At 40.4% G+C, this 24,705-nt stretch overlaps 1 protein-coding gene across 1 annotated transcript in view; it reads right to left on the bottom strand.

The window, feature by feature from the left end:
• The window catches only part of ext1b (exostosin glycosyltransferase 1b), a 210,425-nt gene that overhangs the window by 132,541 nt on the left and 53,179 nt on the right, over positions 1–24,705 (bottom strand).

Below are 24,705 nucleotides of genomic sequence, written 5' to 3' on the forward strand. Positions count from 1 at the left end.
TATTTTAGAAGTTGTCAGCAGCAGTTCCAACACGTTTGAGTCGGCTCATTCTTGCTTTTGTTTTGGAAAAAGTAATATATAAAAAATAGGCAAAAAAGGTGGGCTGAATAGAATAAGAACAAAATACAGGATGCGTCATGTCTTTAGAAGTAAACTACTGTATTTTAGTTTGAAGCCGCAGCCAACAGTTCAAATGATTTATAACTCGAGTACTTTCAATACTTACGTCCGTTCTACAGCGAATACTTTAAGTCAACTTCTACTTGTATTGGAGTAATATTTGACCATATGAAATGAAATCAAAACGGAAACAAAAAACGCAGTACAAACGCAGAGCAACAATTAGAAAGTATCAAACAAACACAGCATTTTGAATACTAAAGTTACCGTATTTTTCGGACTATAAGTGGCACCTTTTTTCATTGTTTTTGCCGGGGTGCGACTTATACTTTTATACTTATACTCCGGAGCAACTTATATGTGATATTATTTGCTATTTTCACACTTGCAACCACATTTCATACTCCAGTGCGACTTATATATGTTTTTTTCTCTGTTATGCATTTTTTGGCTGGTGCGACTTATACTCCGGAAAATACGGTATTGGCAAAAGCGTATTCCGCTGAAAAAGCCAGACGCTCTCGATTTGTGATGAGAAATGGTTTCCTCGCTTCGCTTTGATCTAAAAAAGGGAGGGAAAAACAACAACAACAAACAAATAATCACCGGGAGAGAGCTTTCTAGGTCAAGATCAATACGTGGTGCGTGTACTCGCCGTGCCGTAAGCGTGTCGCCACCTCGGAGAATAGCAGCGTTTTTAATGAGGCGCTGGTCTCGGCACAACAAGCTTTCCACGTGATTAATAACGTCTGAGACACGGCTTCACACAACCTGGAATATCTATCGCACGAGCCACGGTTTTTGTATGATTGTTCATGTTATAATGAGTGTCAGACCGTAAGTCGTCATGGTCAGGGCAGAGAGCTTTTCAATACATATTACCGTATTTTCCGGACTAGAAGTCGCACCGGAGTATAAGTCGCACCAGTCAAAAAATGCATAATAGAGAAGAAAAAAACATATATAAGTCGCACTGGAGGATGAAATGACTTATGTGTGATATTATTTGTTATTTTCACACTTGCAACCGCATTTCATACTCCAGTGTGACTTATGTATGTTTTTTCCTTCTCTATTATGCATTTGTTGGCCGCGACTTATAGTCCAGAAAATACGGTAATACAGATTTTGAGAATGATAGCGTGTGTTAAATCGTGTATATCATTATTTTTGGAGTTAAAGATGGAAGTTAAAAGCTCAATTACCACAACAAAGAAATGTCTTGGAGGGTAAGTAAGGTTAGCAGTTCATTTAAGTTTATTTCACTATTTGCAAAACGTTTAGACGAGTGTGAAGCCACTTCCTGCTGTACGGATCATTAAGTAGTGACTATATGAAGCTTAAGTGACATTTGTTGTCAAATTGAATGACCGTTCTTGAATAACCTTCGCTCGACTTCACTAATCGGGCCTAAGCTTTTCCTCAACTTTACAAAACACATCTGGAATTAAGCGGATTAACGGAGAAACAGAGGAAAACGTGGTCCGTCTGTGTCAATAAAATAAACACGGCTTAATTGATCCTCCGTAAAAGAAGTTATAGCTTTTGTGCTGAGCCAATCAAAAAGTATTAGGGAGAATATTCACGGGAAATAGTCTTACTCTGTTGAAACACATGGTTGAAATGAGACGAACGGGGCTCTCTGCGATCTCGAGAGTCTAAAATATCCTGCGAGTACAACACAGAAAACATTACAAAAGGTCTGGAAACTAAAACAGCTGATTCCAACAGGTCAGTTTAAAGTAAAACTGTGAAGAAAGAACTCGATTGTCTGAAATTGTGTTGACGTCATGACCAATATGCACTGCTGTTTTGTCCAGAACTCCCTCGGAAAACAGATTTATTATGTCAATGAGACTTCCCTGGCTAAATCAAATCAAATCAAATAACAAATACCTCTGATATCATTGACAATATTCTTAGTGGTGACATTATTTGACTCATTTGAACCGTGGCACGTTTACATTTGAACAGAGAGTGGGCTTTGGTTCACCAGAATACACACATTTGTACCTTTTTTTTCCCATGGTTAGTGGTTAGTCCTGCGAGATCTGAGCAAAGAGGTTTGTCTGTTCAATTCTATAACATATCGTCCCTGTTTTATTGCATCGTCAGCTCTCTTTGGACTCTTTCCTATGCGTTCTAACACAAAATAACTCGAGGAAGACTTCACGGCCGTGATGGAACAGTCCGCGGTGTATTTTCAGCTACGATCCCCCTCCCTGCACTTCCAGCCCTCCAAACATAATGTGGTTGTTCCTAAATAGCTCTATGTGGACCGATAGAACAAGAGTGCATTCGCTCCGACTGTTGCAGCGTCTGTCTAATAGACTTAACGGGGCAGAGTCTTCCTCGGCAGGATTCTTTTGTGCCTGGTGCTTCCGGCAGTAATGAGCCCAACCGTTTAATGCAACGGAGAACAGTGATACCGAGCTAAGCACATAATGCTACAAGACGCAGCGATAAGCCGGCGTCGGGATGGGAAAGGAAAACACCAGCAGGAGAGTGCGCACGCTGGGTTATCGCTGCGTTTGGTGCAGAGCTAAGCCAAGGCGCGTCGTCCGTCTTCATTTGGCAACGCCACCGAGGACCACCTACAACATGTTTAGCCTTTTACTCGTTTTCGAAGAGAAGCAGGCTTTTTCTGAGCGTCGATAATGCGCTTTTGATGCTTGCAGGGCGGAGCAGGCATAACGTATTTAAATGTATGCAAGCACAGGGTATAGATGGACTAGAATCAAATACTAAAAACAGCATTGAAGATACAGTTTGGTTAGAAACAAAAAAGAGAAAAAATGCTAATTTACGAACAAATATTTCTGTGAATTAACCCAGAATAAAGCAGCAAATACTCAAGTACAACTGAACTAAACTTGTGGACTTCAAAATAAATGCTTTACATGTCATTATTCTCATTTTAATAATTGTATGTTAATCCAAAGCACATATTTAAGTTGATCTTGTTTAATTCAATAATGCATTTGTTCAGTTAACTTTAAATATTCATAATAGGAGATAGCATGACATATTTAAAAAAAAAAAAAAAAAAAAAAAAAAAAAAACTATAACACTGTGAAATAAAAAAGCAAAACATATGAAAATAAAATAAAATAAATAAAAAAAACAATTAATAATAATGATTGAACAAATAATAATAATAATATTAATAATAATAATAATAATAATAATAATAATAGTAAATGACATTATTTAGAGTCAACATTTAATAGACACCACCGCAGTGTAACTCTTGAATAGTGAGTGCAGTGAAACTCCATGTAACATATGCTTTTGCTCCAGCGCTCTCATGCTCCTCTTCAGGCTTCGTTCTGAACCTTGAACTGCAGCTCGGCGCCCTGGAGAAGCCCTGGGATCATCTCGGAGCGAGGGAAAGCGAAGGCTCCTACTGCTGAGATCCAAACAGCACATGACCTCTCCTCTCTCGCCTCGACGCTTGGTTATAGTAAATACAGTCAGATGTGCTTTATTCACCCACTTCTGTGTCTGTACATTCGCTTTCTGCAACGCGCACCGCTTCTGCAAGCCATCATCTGCAGCAATCATATCACGGAGTCTGCCAAAACATACTTAACTCTACAGGAGAAATGTCAGAAAACTGGCAAGAAAAACGACTCCTTGCAACACATTTTCCTGGGTTTTATAGTCTCTTGTTACAGGCACTTTCTTGAGTTTGTTTGACCGTTAGAAAATGTGAATTATTTTCAGCTAATGAGGTGGCGCTTTAAAATTTCTCATTAAAATATCGAGTCTCGGCCACTTGCTTAAGGCTTGGAAATAAATGTGCTTAATCACTTTGCACAGTTGTAATATAAATTTATGAGAGGACAATGAAAGGTCAGCGTAATCATTGACAAATTGGATGCAAAATGTGATCATGTCCGTCGCTATGGCCAAGAGAGGGTTGAAGTGAGTCAAAATGTCAAGCGCTTTAGGCTTGATTTGTAAAAGTGCCGCTCAACACGAAGAGAGCGTCGACTCGGTAACATATGGTCAGTCTTGGATGAATGCCCTTTGAGCTTTTGAATTCAACTTTTGACATAATTATTGTTCTGGAAAATGCACTTTTATTTCTGAACTCTATATCATATCATAAAACATTTTTAAGTGCAGATTGGACAGCTTTGTTGTTTCCAGGTGAAAGTATTAAGTTATGTCCGGGGTGCGACTTATACTCCAGAGCGACTTATATGTGATATTGTACGTTATTTTCACACTGGCAGCGAGAGGAGGGCTCACTCTGCGACCGAGGTTACCAAATACCGTATTTTCCAGACAATAAGTCACGTATTTTTTTCATAGTTTTGGGCTTGATGCGACTAATACTCCGGAGCGACTTATATGTGATATTATTTGTTATTTTCAAACTGGCAACTGCACTTCACATGTTGATTATTTTCACATGACAACCACAAGAGGGCGCTCTAGGCTCTAAGCGACGCAGAAGAAGAATCTGCACTTCCTCTTCCTCTGGAGTTTGTGGAGTTGTTTAGAAGTGACACAGAGGAAGAAGAATTCAATGGATTTAGTGATTTGGGGTAAAACTGATGCTTTGGTAAACTTGTTAGCATGTTCTTTATGCTATAGTTATCTGAATAACTGTTCATATGTTACTTGGTCATGAATTTTATCAAATACATATCCCCAAAACTTGCGACTTATACTCCAGTGCGACTTATCTATGTTTTTTTCTTCTCTATTATGCATTTTTTGGCTGGTGCGACTTATACTCCAGAGTGAATTATAGCCCGGATCATACGGTAAATGTCTCTTTAACTTCATAACAAAATACTCTTTAGAATCAGCTAAAAGCCTTCAAAATGTGTCCTATAAACGTGAAGCTGAAGCCCACGAATGCTTTTGAATCTAATTTTCAATTATTAGCATCTCCCCGTCACCTCCCGTCCCGCCGGAGCAGCCGAGTCCAAAACGGTACAATAAAAGAACGCGATTAAAGATTGATATCCTCTGATTGAGGCGGCACCGCGAGCCCAATAGACGACTGTGAAATATTCATCAACTCCCCCACAATCCATTTGGGAGGCTCTTTTTATATGGGCCGCGAGGAGGACATTTTCAAATCTCAAATATATTTTCAGCTCTTGTAAATCATTTAAGAATGTGTCAAGTCCAAGTCTGGTTCGTTGGAGGGTTCAGTGACGGGCGATGTCATCTGGGGAGAGATAAAAAGGTCCACGAGTGTCCTCTGTCAGCGGCCGCCCCGAACCCCCTGCGACCCCGCCACTTATGCAAGAAGACCGAAATAAAACTGAACTCCACATGTTTAATTGGGCTTTTGGAATACAATAAAAGAGTTAAAGTTTGCGCCGGGGATCAAAGGTTAGTGTTATAATTACTGTGACGAAATGACCCGATTTTTACAATGATTCACGATTATTGACACTGTGAAAATCCAATCCACCCACTTTGTTTGTTCAGCTCATTTTGTAAACTGAAACGTTTCCAAATACACATGTGCTCATAACCATAATGATCAAAATAAATACATAAGTAAATACAATACAATTGTAAAAACAATAGCGACATCCTCGTTTCTCGTTCGTTCACGCTGTTAAATAAAACGCCATTTCGCAATTATGTCACAAACTTTATCAATCAATTGTAATTTTTTGTCATTAATCTTATTTAACCAGGTAAGAACCCATTGAAATTGTAACCTTTTTTTCAAGGACGACCTGAAAACGTCTGGATGTGAAAAGTAATGCTAAAGTGACATAAATGCGTAGCCGGATAAAAAGCACTGAAAATTATCACGATTATTATATTTTAAATGTTATATGTTATAATCGCGATTATGGATTAACTGAATAGTCTTGATATTTGCATTTCATTTCTGTAAAACAACAACAACAACAACAAATGGAATAACTAGAATAATCAGATTTTTGCTTTGTCTGTGTGTACATGGACAAGAAGAAACTTTGACCGTATAATTTTTCTATTTTTGCCAACTATAAACATAAATGTATCATAATTTTACACTTTGTTCATCGTAAACCACGATATTGATCTGAAAAAACTTCTCAATAACAGAAACGTGTCCATTGACTTCCCATTGGTGAAAAGTGGCCACGCTGCATTTTCATTCCAGTCACATTAAGCACAGGGATGTGGGCGGGGATAATGGTTAGGTGGAAACGAATTTTCTGAGCCTCAGTTGCAGGACAACACAGGATTAACTCAAACGCGCAGGGATCAAACAAACTTTAACGTGAACCATTTAAAGCTCAAGTTAAAGGCTCATTAAAGGCGGTTTAGCAGAATCTGACCCTTTACATCTCTAATTGCGCGTCTCTTTTTCGCTCGGTTCATGTCTGCGCCGGTTCGAGCTGGAATGTCTCTGGCTCTTATCCAACTGGGCTTTTCCTGGACATGACCCCTGATCTCTGACCCCTGCCACCTCCAGCCGCGCAGAGGAGCAGGACGTCCCGGCGGCAGGCAGAGGCGACCACCTGCTCTGATCTAATGACCTCTCTATACACTGGCAAACAAACACACACGCCCCGGTGCATTGTGGGTCGCCGCCTCTCTGTCACGCTCTGTGCTCGTGGTAAACACCGGGGTCCAGCGCACACGGATACGCACTAACACGCAGGGATTTACACACAGATACGCACACGGATACACACAAATATGCACACGGATACACACAAATATGCACACGGATACACACTAATATGCACACGGATACACACTAATATGCACACGGATACACACTAATATGCACACGGATACACACTAATATGCAAACAGATACACACTAATATGCAAACAGATACACACTAATATGCAAACGGATACACACAAATGTGCACACGGATTCACACAAATATACACAGGATACACACTAATATACACACGGATACACACTAATTTATGCACACGGATACACACAAATATGCACACGGATACACACAAATTTGCAAGCGGATACACACAAATATGCAAACGGATACACACAAATGTGCACACGGATTCACACAAATATACACAGGATACACACTAATTTATGCACACGGATACACACAAATATGCACACGGATACACACAAATTTGCAAGCGGATACACACAAATATGCAAACGGATACACACAAATGTGCACACGGATTCACACAAATATACACAGGATACACACTAATTTATGCACACGGATACACACAAATATGCACACGGATACACACAAATATGCAAACGGATACACACTAATATGCACACGGATACACACAAATATGCACACGGATACACACAAATATGCACACGGATACACACAAATATGCACACGGATACACACAAATATGCACACGGATACACACAAATATGCAAACGGATACACACTAATATGCACACAGATACACACAAATGCAGATACGCACAAACACGCACACAGATACACACAAATATGAACACAGATACACACTAATGTGCACACAGATACACACAAATGCAGATACGCACAAACATACACACATATGCAGATACACACAAATGCATATACACACAAACACGCCCACAGATACACACAAATGCACATACACAAATGCAGACACACACAAATGCAGACACACACAAATGCAGACACACACAAATGCAGACACACACAAATGCAGACACACACAAATGCAGACACACACAAATGCAGACACACACAGACCACACATGGATACACACAAACACGCAGGCGGATAAGCACAAACACACAGACAGACGGATGTGGATTTTGCCCTTGTTTCCAATATAGTTGCTAGGTAACAGTTTTGTAATCACCTCTACCTATGTTACATATGCTGCTCAACCAGGAAGTAACATTATAAAATGATCAAACTGGGGGAGAAAAACAAAATGTTGAGTAAAATCTTAAAAATAATCACGTTGCACTGCATGTTTGTGGAAAGTACAGTCCAACCTGCCGTGTTCACTGTAAATGCAATACTGTAAAACCAATCAAATGCTAATGAGGTAAATGCTAATGAGGGAGATGCTAAATGCTAATGACAGCTCTGATGTGGAGATGGCCAGACTTCAATAGGACTTCAATATGTGTCAAATGTGTTTAATTCATTCCTCCTCCCTTTAGGACCACTTTAACCTCAGGAGAGAAACCGTTTCCATCAGATTGAAAACGACTTTGGAACGGAAGTCGAAACCTCGTGATTTCTAAAACAGCGACCAACTACGTCTGAAACATCGTCCACCATAAACCTCTCCTGAACTATTCGGGGGGAATTACGTTGACAAAAACATCGGCAAAGCGGCGACATCTCCATGGACGCCAACGTTCAGGCCGCTGTGATGGTCCTGTACGTTTAGCAGAAGACTAAAGACAGTATCTGAAGTTAGAACTGGAGACCTTTTAGTTTATGGGCCTTCAACACAAAACATATTTATATTAATGGAAGGCAGCCGGAGAGTGAATGGGCAGTTGTCCCCAGAAATACGCAGAAGCCTCCGCAAACGCCCGACTGGCACTCGAACGCCTCATTCGCTCCATCGCTTAAACGAGACGGAGCTCTTTTACGTAACTCGCGGCGCACAGACGTCTGTTCCTCGCGCGGCGGACATTTAACAGTCTTCACAACGTCACGCACAGCGATTTACTAGAAACCCGAGTCCAGTACGTCGGCGTTGAACCGTGCACTCCCTCCGCGCGACTCAAAATAAAAGCATTACACCGGCTGGCCCGCGCTGACCCCGGAATGGCCGCCGGCGTAAACACACACACACAAAAAAAAAGGGAGCACTTGGAAGCCATTTGAAAATAACCACGGCGGAGGTACGAGAAATGCGGTGACTAATTGGTGAGGAGGGTTCAGCCAGGCGGAGCGACCCGGGGGCAAATGTAAACTGGGAAAAGGGAGGTTGTTGCGCCCGTTTGACCAAGTCTGGAGATATAAATACTGTATTTTTCGGACTATAAGTCGTTTTTTTCATAGTTTTGGCCGGGGTGCAACTTATACTTATATTTATACTTATATACTTATACTCCGAAGCGACTTATATGTGATATTATTTGTTATTTTCACACTTGCAAACGCATTTCATATTCCAGTGCGACTTATATATGTTTTTTTGGCAGGTGCGACTTATAGTCCGGTGCGACTTATAGTCCGGAAAATACGGTACAAGCGCGTTTGGGTTTGGGGAGATACGTGACAAATGAAAGGTGAATTTGACATGTTGCATTTCTAGCCAGTGAATGCAGAGAAAATCTTCCTAATTCAACCATATTTGCCATAAAAAAAGCAAATAAATAAGACACACACAAAAGTAGATCATGACACGTTGATGATAAGGAGTAAATGTGAAGCGTAAAGAGTGAATCTGTGATGTGAGGAGTCAGTTCTTGTTGTTTTGAAGATATGTCAAATTTGAATGTGGTTTGTAAGCTATAAAAACAACTGATTAAATACAAAAATGTAACATTTTTATTTCAGAAATTTTCAAATAAGAGTTTATGGTGATATTTCTGCACTTTTTTCATTAATTTGAGAGGCATTTCTCATTCGTCTGATGATTAAACCTCACCTAAAACGTTTAAAGACACGTTTTATAACACATTTTATAACACGTTTTACATTGACACCTATAAAAAATCTCCATTTCGTCACGTTAAAACCTGGTGGAAAAAATGTGCAAAACTGTGAGTCAGGGCTCAACTAAACCACAGCAGCGTTTTCCAATCAGTCCTATTAAAATGAATTACAATGCATTACGGACCACGTCTATGTTGAAGTCACACCTTTTAAAATATTTCGGTTTGAGCTCAAAATGTACACAAAGGAAACAAAATCAGGTCAACAAAAGCACATACGACATAAAACCTGCCATTACAGTGAAACAGTCATGCTCCCATTATTAGTATTAGTATAATATTGGTAGTATTTTTCCCTTTATTCACAGGTTATTCCGTCTCTATGGATACATTCTGCCCAGCGCTGGATGTGTGCCATATATGGGCGTGTTTCGACGGTGGAATTGACATGATTCACACACGTTTTCTTCATAAATATAATCTAAATCGTACCTGAAATGGACTTTTTTTCATCATAAAGCAAATCTTTGTTATTCACAAAAACACGTTAGGTCAATCAGGTCGGCGCTGTATCAAAAGTCATACACTAATCGATACTAAAATAAAGTATCTGAACTAGATACTCAGTTAAAGTTATGACTAACACACAAACAGGACAAAACTGGACTTTTCCTGAACAGTTTTCGCACAATTTTTATTAGAACTAGTAAACGATCACATGGGAACATAAAGGAAGTACTATTATTTTGTGTTAAAAATGTTGTGAGCCTATCTTTAGTATCAAAAGTGAAATATCAGTATCGTGATAAGACTTGGAAGTATATTTTTGTACATTTATTTTCTGCGCCTTCACTTCCTTTATGTAATTAATTGGGTTTGAATAATGTTAGCTGCATTATGCACTGAAAATGTTGTATATCTGGCTCTTGAGTGTTGCGCATCAATAAACAGGAAACGGCGGATGCTAAAGTATGCTAGGCTTCGTTAGCGAAAGCTGCGTGGAACAGGGCTAGCCTCTTTTGGAAGGTAGCGAGTCCAAAAGTGCTCGAGACCCATGGAAACGACGTACATGTCCCATTGTGGACAAGCGTTTCCACATCGCCCACGGGGGGAAACACCTTTAAAACACGCGGACAGAGTTCAAGCTGCGGCGATTGCGTCAAACGGCATGAAAATACAGGGTATCCCCCTCACTGCCCAGGGCTAAAAAAAATGTGCTCTGACTGAATGGAAAGTAAGAGGAAGTTTGAAAAAAGTAAAGAAAAACGAGGGAGAGCGTGGAGAAAATTACAGATCTGGATGTCGGTGTCTGCCCGTGTCACGGAGAGCGGCGGACCACAAAGCATTAGCCGCGCCGGTTCAGCGCCCGCCGACAGCGAGACTCGGAATTAGCGTCATGTGAGCGGGTTTGAGAGCGTTACATCACCGAGGAGAGAGACGGAGGAGACATTTGACACGGCGGCGGACTGGTTTCAGCTAACGGGGCATTACAACAGCAATCAGGACACGGAAAGACCGAGAACTGGAAGGTCCATCTGGAGAGTTCGGAGCCCCCGTCTGTCTGTGTCAGGGTCAAATGACTTTTAACCATTTTAAAGAAGTATGTGACGTTTCTGGTAAAGACTCCACCACCTGTTTGTCATTGTATGGTCTCAAATGTTCCGCAGTGTGGCATTAAACTTTTCTATTTTACATCTCTATTGTGTGGTCTTTGTGGAAGTTTGTGGAAGTTACATACAGTGGAAAAGCTCCATAAATAGAAATGCAACTTCTAAGGTCTTAAAACTAAGATTCCTGATGAGGCTTTAGTGCAATTCCTGGTGTCAAACTTCATATAAAATTACTTTCTTCATATTTGTGTGAGCTTTGCAATTCTGCTTTTTCGAGGCTTGACTTTTTAAGGCTTGATATTACACGTGCTTCTAATTTTCTTAAATTTAGCAGAAAAGGAGCAATAATCCTAAAAAATGTGAAGACTTGAGCCTGAGAGAAGCCGGAGGGAGGGGGAGGTCGGGGGCCAGGCCTCCTCCGAGGAGCATGTGGTGTTTGGAGGTCTTAGCCGCGCCGTCGCTCCTCTGTGGATCAAAGGCTGAAGTGGCAGCGCTCTCAGGCTCTAAATCCCACATAAGCCCAGAGCCACAGAGCCACAGAGCCACAGAGCCACAGAGCCACAGAGCCAGAGCCACAGAGCCACAGAGCCACAGAGCCACAGAGCCAGAGCCACAGAGCCAGAGCCACAGAGCCACAGAGCCACAGAGCCAGAGCCACAGAGCCACAGAGCCACAGCCAGAGCCACAGAGCCACAGAGCCAGAGCCACAGAGCCACAGAGCCAGAGCCACAGAGCCACAGAGCCACAGCCACAGAGCCACAGAGCCAGAGCCACAGAGCCACAGAGCCAGAGCCACAGAGCCAGAGCCACAGAGCCACAGAGCCAGAGCCACAGAGCCACAGAGCCACAGAGCCACAGAGCCACAGAGCCACAGAGCCACAGAGCCACAGAGCCACAGAGCCAGAGTGTTGATATTTTTGATGAAGTCAAATATTTTAATCAAATTAAATTTGGATCATGCATAAAATATATGAGTTGTCCCAAAACTAAAAATAAGATAATTTAACACTAATCAGAATTTCTGTTTTCAGTATCAGTATAGGATTTAGAATAGGGGATCCAACATTATTTTCACTTTTCATTTTCAGATTTGTGTGTTTGTGTATTTGTTTTTGTGTGTGTGTGTGTGTGTGTTTGTGTGTTTGTGTGTTTGTGTGTTTTTGTTTGTGTGTTTGTGTGTTTTTGTTTGTGTGTGTGTGTTTGTGTGTTTGTGTGTTTGTGTGTTTTTGTTTGTGTTTGTGTGTGTTTTTGTTTGTGTGTGTGTGTTTGTGTGTTTGTGTGTTTTTGTTTGTGTTTGTGTGTGTGTGTTTGTGTATTTTTGTTTGTGTGTGTGTGTTTGTGTGTTTTGTTTGTGTGTGTGTGTTTGTGTGTTTTTGTTTGTGTGTGTGTGTTTGTGTGTTTTGTTTGTGTGTTTGTGTGTTTTTGTTTGTGTTTGTGTGTTTGTGTGTTTTTGTTTGTGTGTGCGTGTTTGTGTGTTTTTGTTTGTGTTTGTGTGTGTGTGTTTGTGTGTTTTTGTTTGTGTGTGTGTGTGTTTGTGTGTTTTTGTTTGTGTGTGTGTGTTTGTGTGTTTTTGTTTGTGTGTTTGTGTGTTTGTGTGTTTGTGTATTTTTGTTTGTGTTTGTGTGTGTGTGTTTGTGTGTTTTTGTTTGTGTTTGTGTGTGTGTGTTTGTGTGTTTTTGTTTGTGTGTGTGTGTGTTTGTGTGTTTTTGTTTGTGTGTGTGTGTTTGTGTGTTTTTGTTTGTGTGTTTGTGTGTTTGTGTATTTTTGTTTGTGTTTGTGTGTTTTTGTTTGTGTGTGTGTGTTTGTGTGTTTTTGTGTGTGTGTGTGTGTTTGTGTGTTTTTGTTTGTGTGTGTGTGTTTGTGTGTTTTTGTTTGTGTGTTTGTGTGTTTGTGTATTTTTGTTTGTGTTTGTGTGTGTGTGTTTGTGTGTTTTTGTTTGTGTTTGTGTGTGTGTGTTTGTGTGTTTTTGTTTGTGTGTGTGTGTTTGTGTGTTTTTGTTTGTGTGTGTGTGTTTGTGTGTTTTTGTTTGTGTGTTTGTGTGTTTGTGTGTTTTTGTTTGTGTGTGTGTGTTTGTGTGTTTTTGTTTGTGTGTGTGTGTTTGTGTGTTTTTGTTTGTGTTTGTGTGTGTGTGTTTGTGTGTTTTTGTTTGTGTTTGTGTGTCAGTGCGCACGAGACAGACAAGAAAAGGTGCCAACCAGACCAGGACCCCCTTGACTCCCCTTGACTCCCCTTGACTCCCCTTGACTCCCCTGCACCTCGCTCCCGTGTCACCGAGCTGTCAGCTGCATGTTAGACACTGCACCTCCACCACACGTTTAGACTGGAGAACTTTACCTGTCAGCGCCGCGCTCAAGCAAAACGCCAAAACAAAAACGGACAGCGACACTCGCGCACTCCCAAGCCTCGTAACAAAGAATAACCCCTGCTTTAGATATCCGCGTGATGAAAGAGTTTGGTGGCGGGACGAGACAGAGGCGACGGGGAACACGAGCTGATCAAAGCGCGCTGTTCAAAGAGGGTCCCGCGGGTGCCAGGGGCGGGCGGGCGGGCGAGGGCAGACAGACTGCAGGGTGGTGACTGTCGGCTGAGATCAGAATAAACAATGCCTGATGAGATGTTATGACAGGTTCACACGCTGGAGGCCCCCTACAGGCAAACATTAGTAAGAGTGGGAATTAGCATACTACATACAGTCAAATTAGCATAATATCTAAGCTGTCATTCAGTGTACTTAGCAATCTTAGCATTAGCAGTCTCAGCCGGATGCTAACAAGTGTTACAGATTTATCCTCCTTTAAATATCACAATTTTCAGCTGGATTAGAAATATTTGCGGTGGAAAACACGAGAACAAAACAAACTGTTACCGTATTTTCTGGACTATAAGTCGCACTGGAGTATAAGTTGCACCAGCCAAAAAATGCATAATAGAGAAGAAAAGTTTCACTGAAGTATGAAATGCGGTGTGAAAATAACAAATAATATCACAAATAAGTAGCTCCGAAGTATAAGTATGTAAGTATAAGTATAAGTCGCACTCCGGTCAAAACTATGAAAAAATTCAATAAAAATAGCCCAGAAAATACGGTAATTTGTGATATTTTTCACAGAAACGGTCACATAATTTTCTACAAAACACATGGACCTTGCCTCTTTTAAAAATCGAATTAATTACTCAGTACTTTGAAATGCCAACATGTATTTTGTATATCCAGATAATCTGTAAAATATATATTGGGTCAGCTTTTATGTAAAGATCCAGGGACTTTTCAAACCTAAGAAATGTCACTTAAAAAAGGATATTGTCAATCAACCAGTTTTTCCCATGCAGTTATTGCAATGGCGTCTTGGTTGTATTCGATGACTCGGCCCTTGTGGGTGGTCCTTGTCCAAACTGGTCCAAAGCCTGCGTGTCCTGTATTAGCTGTAACAGATCCAGTCAGAAGTGCTCTGCTCATGACTGCGAGGCAAACGGCCCTGACATATAACATTTCAGGACAAAAGGGGACCAAACATACCTCGATACTTAAAGGGAATGTATCGGACTCTTGTTTCCAGTCCAGGGAAACACCTTTTACACCACACGGTTTAGCTACGTGACATTGTCTGTGGATTCGAGGCCTTTCGGTGCACGAGAATCGGCTCGTTCTGAAAAAATGTGCTTTACTCGTGATTAATCGTTTTGACTTTTTACATGTTTGAGTCGTGGTCCTGTTGTAGACCAGATTTAACTCGTGCTTAGGCCTGACACAGTTCTGTTCTAGACCAAATAGTAACGTATTTTCTGGAGTATAAGTCGAACTGGAGTATAAGTCGCACCGGAGTATAAGTCGCACCAGCCAAAAAAAATGCATAATAGAGAAGAAAAAAACATGTATAAGTTGCACTGGAGTATGAAATGCGGCTGCAAGTGTGAAAATAACAAATATTATTACATGTAAGTCACTCCGGAGTATAAGTATAAGTATAAATATAAGTATAAGTTGCACCCCGAGCCAAAACAATGAAAAAAGGTGCGCCTTATAGTCCGGAAAATAAGGTACTTGGAAATCCAGATATTTGTCAGGCCGTCGTGAGACATTTGAGAACCACTGCCCTTGAAACATCCCTCAACCCGAGCCGTCGTGATTGTAAAAGTGTTTTGTTTACAGGGAGCACAAAAGAATCCTTTCCGGGTGTGAATGGGCGACCTTTGACCCCTTAAAGTACTTATGTCTGCAACAAAACCAGGATGAACTGGCTAACGACAGACGTTTACCTCATGGCCACGACAGCGCAGAGGCTATGAATAGATTTCGAGCCATTGTTCTTCCTGGAAGTCACTGAGCTCACAGACGCCACTGCCACAGCAAATACTCGAGTACATATTGAGTTAGCAAAGTTGTGGTGCGGATTTGAACGCGGCCCATGTGTTTTACTGAACGAGAGCGGGGTCAAAGTATCTCCAAAAGTGTGTTATAGTCGGCAATGGTGAGTGTATACAAAGTGGCCAAAAAAGTAAAAGCTAAGAAACCAGTTTGAATATTTGGATATTTCATGGGACTAAATTGCAAATGAATTAAAATTAAATGACCAAATCTGCAATCACGTAGGCCATATGAAGTTCAAACAATAAAATATCCAGTTTCTATGGAAGATTATTCCATTGGTAGGTAATTGTGATTCTTCATGTCACAATATTAGTAGTTGTAGAAGAAGAAGAAGAACCAGAACCAGAACCAGAACCAGAAGAACCAGAATCAGAAGAACAAGAACCAGAACCAGAACCAGAACCAGAACCAGAACCAGGACCAGAACCAGAACCAGAACAAGAACAAGAACTTAATTGTGAGAATTTAAGTTCAACCTAATTTTGTCATTCAGAGTCAGAAAGTCAGATTTGATCAAGTTGGTCTCAAACTTGAGTGACATTAGTGTGAAAGACGATGGGAATGAAAGAGAATCAAAGACTTCCTTTGGATGTTCCGTGATATCGTGACATCACTACAAATCATACAAAACAAAATGCCCCATCGGCAAAGTCAGACACGTTCTGGAAAGTTCTGCCATTAATTCAGCAGTTAATATTTCAGTGTGTGTCAATCCATTCACAACTACAATTTTCGTTGGAAAAATCACAATTCCATCTTTCGGCACGAATGTCCCGCCTTCGGAGAACAAAAGCAAAGTCCAAAGTCGCAGTTACCGACGGCGAGAGCGGCTCTATCACATTCTCCTCTCGGGTCAGTCTGAAGCTGAACTCCTCCTGGCACAAATCACACCCATTGTTCCCGACGCTCTTGGCCGCGTCCCATTCCTCCCATTCACTCACGTATTCAGTATTCAGAGCGCGGTCCGCCAGACGCCTTTTATTCTGGTACTGTACGCGCTCCCATTGACTGGACAAATAAGTGATCACACGGGTCATTTATCTTACCTCGGCGGAAAGAAAAAAATAAAATACACGCCGTGAGCACCGTTTGTCTCGGAGTGAATTATCGCCACGGGGAATCCTCGCCACCAACAGGGAGCAGGACAAAAACTGCTGTCGGAAATATCTAACCGGGAAATAGATTCACTTAGACGTACTTTAAAGTAAGAAATGTAGTTTTGGGAGGAAGATTTAAGTTTTTGATTACTTTTTCTAACTAGGATTACTGGGATTAGTGAAGTGGATATCAATGGAGAAACTGGGATTCATTTAAGACATATACCGTATTTTCTGGACTATAAGTGGCACCTTTTTTCATAGTTTTGCCTGGGGTGCGACTTATACTTACATTTATACTTATATACTTATACTTCGGAGCAACTTATATGTGATATTATTTGTTATTTTCATACTTGCAACTGCATTTCATACTCCAGTGCAACTTATATATGTTTTTTTCTTCTCCATTATGGATTTTTTGTCTTGACTTATAGTCCGGAAAATACGGTAAAACATCATATAAAACATCTCAATGGTTTTGACAAATGAAAACCACTCAAATGTGAGAGATATCAGAGCCAGATTTAAACATAATACTACTGGATTTTACACTAACTGTTTATTTACGTAGATTTATAATTTTTAATGAAAGCAAAACCTTCATTTTTAGGTTTTACTGGGGAAATACTTACTTACTTTCCTTTTATCAATAGATTTATTACATACTTTACCACAAATTATACTTTTTGTGAAGCTACAAAACTGCATTTTTCAATCCACAGTAATAGAAAACCAAATTAACTTCCTTAAAATAATACAACTGCACCCGAATGCACTGATTACAGACACAACTCCAGAACGTGACGACTTCCTAAATGGACTAATCTTGCATACATATGATCTCATTCTCTCTCATAATAAACTACTGCGTGTTGATTTAGCGTCAATTTTCTTTTCTTTTGTCCGTAATAAAAGCTGCAGCTATGATCAGAATGTTCCGCACACCATCACACAGTAAAAACAGGACAAACGCTTCCAGCAGCAAGAACTGAGACTCTTGAAAGACTTATTGCTTTGGGCTCGCGACACGCTCCGAAACACAATGTCCTCCCCGAGTCTGGCCCTAAAACTGAAAATACAGCAACGCAGACAGTTCAGAATCAAATGTTATGAGGGCCCCCGAGCTTTGTGCAGCTTCAGAGCAGAGGCGCGCTTGGACATGTGAGCGCTGAGGCCAAAGAGTATTTTTTTATAGTCAGAAAGCCGTGTTTAAATGACATAATGATATTTCTATACTGCGGCGGCGGCGGGAGACAGATCCAAACAGGAATATTGCAATGTTTTGGAGACGTAAAACAACAGGGACGCCGCTTATTTCACACTTAAACGTTACGAGTTCTGACTTCAGAGCGTTTAAGCTAAAGCAAGTCGTGCGTAAACAAGATGGCTGTGCTTAAATGTGCGCTAAAGGGATAATAATAAACCTGGATTGAACGGTGACGCCAATTCCCACAGTACAGTCATTTATTTCATGATATTTGTGTAATTTATTTGTACTTTATCAGCAGTAACGTGTAAAAGAGGACGTTCGACAGGCACAAGATTCTGACAACATCAGTTAGCTTTAACAGTTAGCAAAACAAAGGTGGCTGCCCACGAGTCCGAAAGTTCACTGGTCCGAAGGTTCACTAGTCCGAAAATTCTGAAATTTTAAGGTTCACTAGTCCGAAGGTTCACGGGTCCGAAATTTCCCAGAAATTTTGAGGTTCACAAATCCGAAGGTTCACTGGTCCAAAGGTTCGCTAGTCCGAAGGTGTGAGTCTGCACAGCGGGCTCTCCTCGCCTCCTTTTGCCCTACACACTGCTTTTAAGACTTTTATAGTGTTGATGCTCTTTTTATGATTAAACTCACGTATTTTCCAGAACCGACTTGTTTCTGTGCATAGCCTGAGCTCTTTATCGTATTATCAATGAATTAATTAACTCAAATAGCCCAGCAGTTTCGGCCGCGCGCCTCGGCTCTGTAGACACTCCCGTCTTGGCCAGCTGAATTTTCTTTTTGACTACCAATCCTACGGTGATCGGATCACGTGTTTCTATATATACATATATCATTTCTATACTTATGATCAAATGAAGGCATAGAACGGAGGATTCTGATCATGCATATTTCTTGTGATCAAATGAGGGTATAAAGCGGAGGATTCGAGATGTTCCCTTATTATTTTTATATACACAGTACAACTTGCGGTGCCTCCTGTGAGCAGCTGGTACACAAAACGTTGTGACGAGCCCCAATGCGTGTCTTTGTGCTTTGTGCGCATTTTACAGACTGACTACATCCCGATGCCGGGATGTTAAAACTTTTCCTAAACATTGTAAATAGGTTTGTACCAACCCAAAACCCACTAGATTATTCATAATTAGCTTTTTTGTTGTTGGCGGGATTAACCTTACGGCTATAGGAAGAGTACTAGCCGGACTAGCCGAGTTGCTAAGTGAGCAATAGCATTAGCATCGAGCGCCACGTCTGTATGTATGATTCCAGGGCGGTTCCTGGACATTTTCCCAAGCCGTCGCACTGATTATAATCTATGTGCAGAGAGAACAAATCTAAAACAAAACCGCACTGAAGTCAAGCCGCGATCATGTTTGTACATATCTTTTTTACAAACTTTTGTCTTGTTGTCACATCGTTGCCAAAGAGAAAGAATGGAGCTGCTTGACACTTGACAGCTTATTAAATTACAAACGCAAACCACAGCCAAAGTTGCATCCCTCCAACCCAATTTGCATTTAGTTCCACTCTGGGATAAAGTTATGCGCCTCTCCTGCCACTTCTTGTTACGTTGTGTGAGGCGCAACAAGATTGAGTTACTACTTTGCAGAAATTTGAATCACAAATGCCTGCGAGGTCTGGAGGTGTATACATTTCCTGCAAGATTGGAACATGCGGAAACTTAATATTGCGTTGAAATTCTTTTTGAGAGTGCGAGCCTGTTTTTTTTTTGTTGCAACTCTGTCAAAAGCGCTAACCAAAATTAGCTTTCGGTAGGACCATTGGGAAACGAACAGTATAATGAGTCCAAAACAATAGCAGCCTTAATAACACATGTTGCCACGCGCCTGAAGGCTACTTTGCGAACTTTAAATCAGCAGGAAGCGAAGCGTTAACCACAAGCGCGCCAGAGATGAGCGCTAAGCTAATTATGCCGCCAGTGCGTTTAACCGCCGTGACCCTTGGCTTTATTTCTTGTCTAATCAACGACCGGCCCAGTGTATCAACCGATCGCCGGGACGGCACCTCGGCACGGATGATTTCCCCGTCGTGTCGCAGTTAGCAGGGCGTTCGGAGAGCGCGGAGGACCCGTGTGGGCAGTTTGTAAGAAGCTGGGAGGTTAAAAAGGGAGCAGGGAAAACCCCACGGAGCATAACAAGGCGTCCAATCAGAGCGGCGACGTAAGACAAAGTGGCAAGAGGAGCATGGACGGGGAGTATTCTTCAAAGAGCACATGTTATGCTAACTTTTTGAGCGTTTAAACATGTTATTCATGCATTAAACGACACTTGGAGTTGTATTTAGCTTCATTCTCGCTTGTTTGATGAATCCTGTTTAGAAAGTCCTCTTCCTCTGAGCCTCAACAAAACACTCACCAAAAAATCATGCAGTTTTGTGATGTCATAGAGCTGTAAGTCCATAAAAGCGTGCAATGACACCCCTGCTACAAATGTTGTACACAAGGTCCCAAACCCAAAGAAAGACAAAAACCGCCATAAAATACCAAAAGAAGAAGAAAAATGCGGATTAAATTGCCTAAAATGTAACAAATATTTGAAATGCAGAGGAATTTGTGCATCGCCGGAAAGAGCTCACGTACTGCCAGAGGTACACACACCACAGTTTGAGAATAACATTTTTAGACATTAAATACATTACAATTTCATTCATTTTTTCCCCTAAAATATTGACAATTAAAAACATCTTTTTCATCTCGTGCTGAAATTTGAATGGCACCTTTGGTATGGTTTTAACTCTCACTTTACCAAGTCCTTCATATGTTGGAGTTGAGATTGCGTGAAACAGTCTCAAATAGGGCTTTTAGTTTGATTTTGGGCTTTTAAACATAGATATTGCTCCATTTTCCTTCTCTTACACGTGTAAATGTTTTAAAACGTTTGTGCTGTTATATTATTTATACGCCCCAGATCGCCCTTGAAAAACAGAGGTCTCGCTCTCGACGTGCTCTTGGTTAAATAAAGGTTAATAAATAAATATATGTATCCTTAGACTGCACATTCCCATGGCTGTCTGTTGTCCTCCCACTCCTCTGCTGCCACCTGCCTTCGTCACCACTCCCTCCTCTTCCTCGCCGCCTCAGAGTCCTTAATGAGGCTCGGTGGGAACGCTTGCAGTGTGTTTCTGTCCCTCACATGGACCTGTTCTCTCGCTGTTCCCTCCAAAGCTGCTGGAGGAGATCGTCTGCTGTGCACCATATGGTCTCCTGTTCCACAAAGTGCGGCAAACCCACATTTATATCCAAGAGTCTCTAAAAATAGCACCGAAGTAAAGACTGTTTCTTTTAAGTCTAATCAATTATTCGCTTTTTTCCACTCCCTTGTTATTTGAATGAAATTGCTGATATTATTGTTACTTTGGCACTCAGTTAAAAGTAGGAACTGACTGGTATGTTTGTGATTGTTTAGAATTCAGAGAAACCAATGGCCAAAAAGAGATGTCAATATGTTTGTATGTAGGGTAGATTTTGCTCCATTTTCCCCCAAATTATGTTATTTAAATAGACTAAAATGTACAAAATCTCTCCCGGACTATAAGTCGCACCTTTTTTCATAGTTTTGGGTGCGACTTATACTCCAGAGCGACTTATATGTGATATTATTAGTTATTTTCACACTGACAACCTCAAGAGGGCGCTCTAGGCTCTAAGCGACGCAGAAGAAGAATCAGCACTTCCTCTTCCTCTGGAGTTTGTGGAGTTGTTTAGAAGTGACACAGAGGAAGAATAATTCAATGGATTTAGTGATTTGGGGTAAAACTGATGCTTTGGTAAACTTGTTAGCATGTTCTTTATGCTATAGTTATCTGAATAACTGTTCATATGTTACGTTAACATACCAGACACTTACCACAGTTCTGTCTGTGCGTCATGTAGCTGGAGGTGTTAGCGTTAGCATACGTACACCTATTCACAATGTTCTCTCATCTGTTATTATTTTAAATTGCATTTCAAGATGAAATGTCTGTTCTTGGTCTTGGATTTTATCAAATAAATTTCCCCCAAAAATGCGACTTATATATGTTTTTTTCTTCTATATTAAGCATTTTTTGGCTGGTGCGACTTATACTCCAGAAAATACGGTATAAGAGAGCAGTGTAGATTACGTTAAAAATGCAAATATAAGCCGGTCTATCTCTAGTAAAAAGTATTTATTCAAAAAACTGTGCAATCACATTTTTTCTACTCAATATAAGGAGCTAAAGTACAAGAATCGCAAACATTGACATCATAAACTGTCGTCACTGGTTTCAGCTCCAGCGCACACTGCACTAACCCCGCTAATGAATTGATATAAAAGAAGACGTGTTCCCATACGCAGCCGTCACGCGTGTTGCGGTCATGTACCGGCCGCATTGGACGATGGCTAAAACGAGCTAATTCGGGCCCGTAATGCAGCGGCGATTGAATTAGCGGCTAAACGTCCACAGCAGCTGTTCGATTACCGCATTCAGCAGTGTAATGTTTACTCATGAAAAATATATTGGAAGCGATGCCAGGTCGCAGTGAGCGGAATGAAATCCCCGTGCGGATTTTAAAACCTGCTATTAGGAAAGTTAAGAGTCATCCCAAGTTTGTTCGGCCACGATTTGAGATGAGAAGTTTCCGTGAAGCGCGTTTTGAAACAGAAAAAAGCATGTGACGGCAGCAAAAGACACAAACAGAACAGTGCATGATACGTTTGACATTAATGTGCTAATGGAATAAAGCCAAACACGCCGTTTTTAGACATGATCTGTACAGTCAATTCTGCCACTTCCTGTTGCGCAATAACCAGCTTCCTCAGGAAATCTCTTCGGTCTTAGTCAGAAATGAGAAGGCATCAGTCACAATTTGTCAAACGCACTTCACGGATGATAAAAATCTTCGCTGCGTTTGGTTTGAATTGTAAGACTCTGGCAGGAAGCGCGTTTGAAGCAGAACCATAATCACGGTGCCGCTGACGAGAGGCGGAAAGCGGACTGAAAATGCTGAGGCTCTGTTTACGGCCGTGACTCATTCAGACGGATCACGCTGGATGTTTTGGAAAGTATAAGTCAAGATGTTACGGACTGAGATGGTTTGGACACGTACAGTACAAAGGAGGGATAGAGATGTAGATTTATGGATGTAGTGACAGAAAACCAGACGTCAGATTGAGACTTCTAGAAAATAAATGATAAAAACATGAGATCGTTAACATGCAGCAGTTGAAGTTGATTATTTCAACTATCCAATGATATCACTACATCAACACCGTAGTAAACTAAGATTTAAATACATGGACTATATACTATACTATACTTAAGACTTGAAACTTCATATCAACTTTGATGATGCAACAATACACTCTTTTTATAGAAAATAATAATGAAATATAATATAATCATAGTTAGCGTAGGTTTTCTATGTGGTCTCGATGAAGAACAATCTAAAACTATCAAGGCAAAGGTCAAATTTATGTGATTTTCTTTATATTTTCTTTTAAAATTTGGTCCTATTTATGTGACTTTCTTTATATTTTCTTTTCAAATTTGGTCCTATTTATGTGGTTTTCTTTGTATTAATCATTTAGTCTATAGTTTTAGTATGTTTTATCTATGTTTATTCATGCTTTTTGATAAATCGAAGAGTTAAACACATCTAGGGAACACATTGTGAAGAAGGTAAAACATAAAAGACCACACGCAGTAGCTTAATTATACAAACCTATTAGATAATATAACTACATCCGCATAACTGTCTAAAAAAGCAGTGAAACAAGCCAAACATTGCTGTCGAATCCAGCTTCTTCGCCGTTCTATTTGAAGCACAACACAAGCTGCTATTGCACTACTTCAGAACAAGCCAAACAGTGTTGAACAAATTCAGTATCCAAGAGTCTGGCGTGAAATCTGGCAGAGGAGCCGAGACGAAGGGAGCGAGAGGAAGAAGAAGAGGAAGAAGAGGAGGAGAATAGGAAACTTTGGCTCAGCAGTTTGTGAATGGAGCGAGGTGTTTAGCGCCGCTGCCTCCACCACACTGCGCTCTAATTGTTTAAGAGACTGGGCCTGATGGAGTGGACAGGATGTTGTGGTTTGTTGTAGAGTGCAGAGGTGGTAGATGGGATCCAGTGCATGGGTCGTGAGGCAGGAGCTTCACGTTGCCCACCCAATATCTGCAGTACTTCTATTATTAGCAACTGCAACTAGAACTCCTACAACGTTATTAAAGTATCTCTATGATTTTACCTTGTGTACACTATCACAAGATTACAGGAGGAGTTGCAAATATTACAAATATTTATACAATTGAATGATTTACTCTTTTTATAGCCTGCTTTTATTATTTTGAATGAATTATTATTATTATTTAGTATGAATTGTTATTGTTATTTTGTATGAATTATCATTATTATTATTTAGTATGAATTATTATTTGTATGAACTGTTGTTATTATTATTATTATTATTATTATTATTGTTATTATTATTTTGTATGTATTCATATTTTTTTGTATTTGTTATTTTTATTTTGTATTAATTATAATTAATATTATTTTTCTATTATTAAACAGAAAACTACTTGTAAAAATCTGCTTTTACAAACATTCCTTCTCATTTCTGCTGTTGTGAATATATTTCTCCAAACATAATTAGTCGACTAATACCGTATGTTCTGGACTATAAGTCGCACCGGCCAAAAAATGCATAATAGAGAAGAAAAAAAACATATAAGTCGCAC

This window comes from Eucyclogobius newberryi, unplaced genomic scaffold (assembly GCF_026437365.1).
Source record: "Eucyclogobius newberryi isolate DKJ021-1_F unplaced genomic scaffold, fEucNew1.0.hap1 SCAF_16, whole genome shotgun sequence".
Lineage (NCBI taxonomy): Eukaryota > Metazoa > Chordata > Actinopteri > Gobiiformes > Gobiidae > Eucyclogobius > Eucyclogobius newberryi.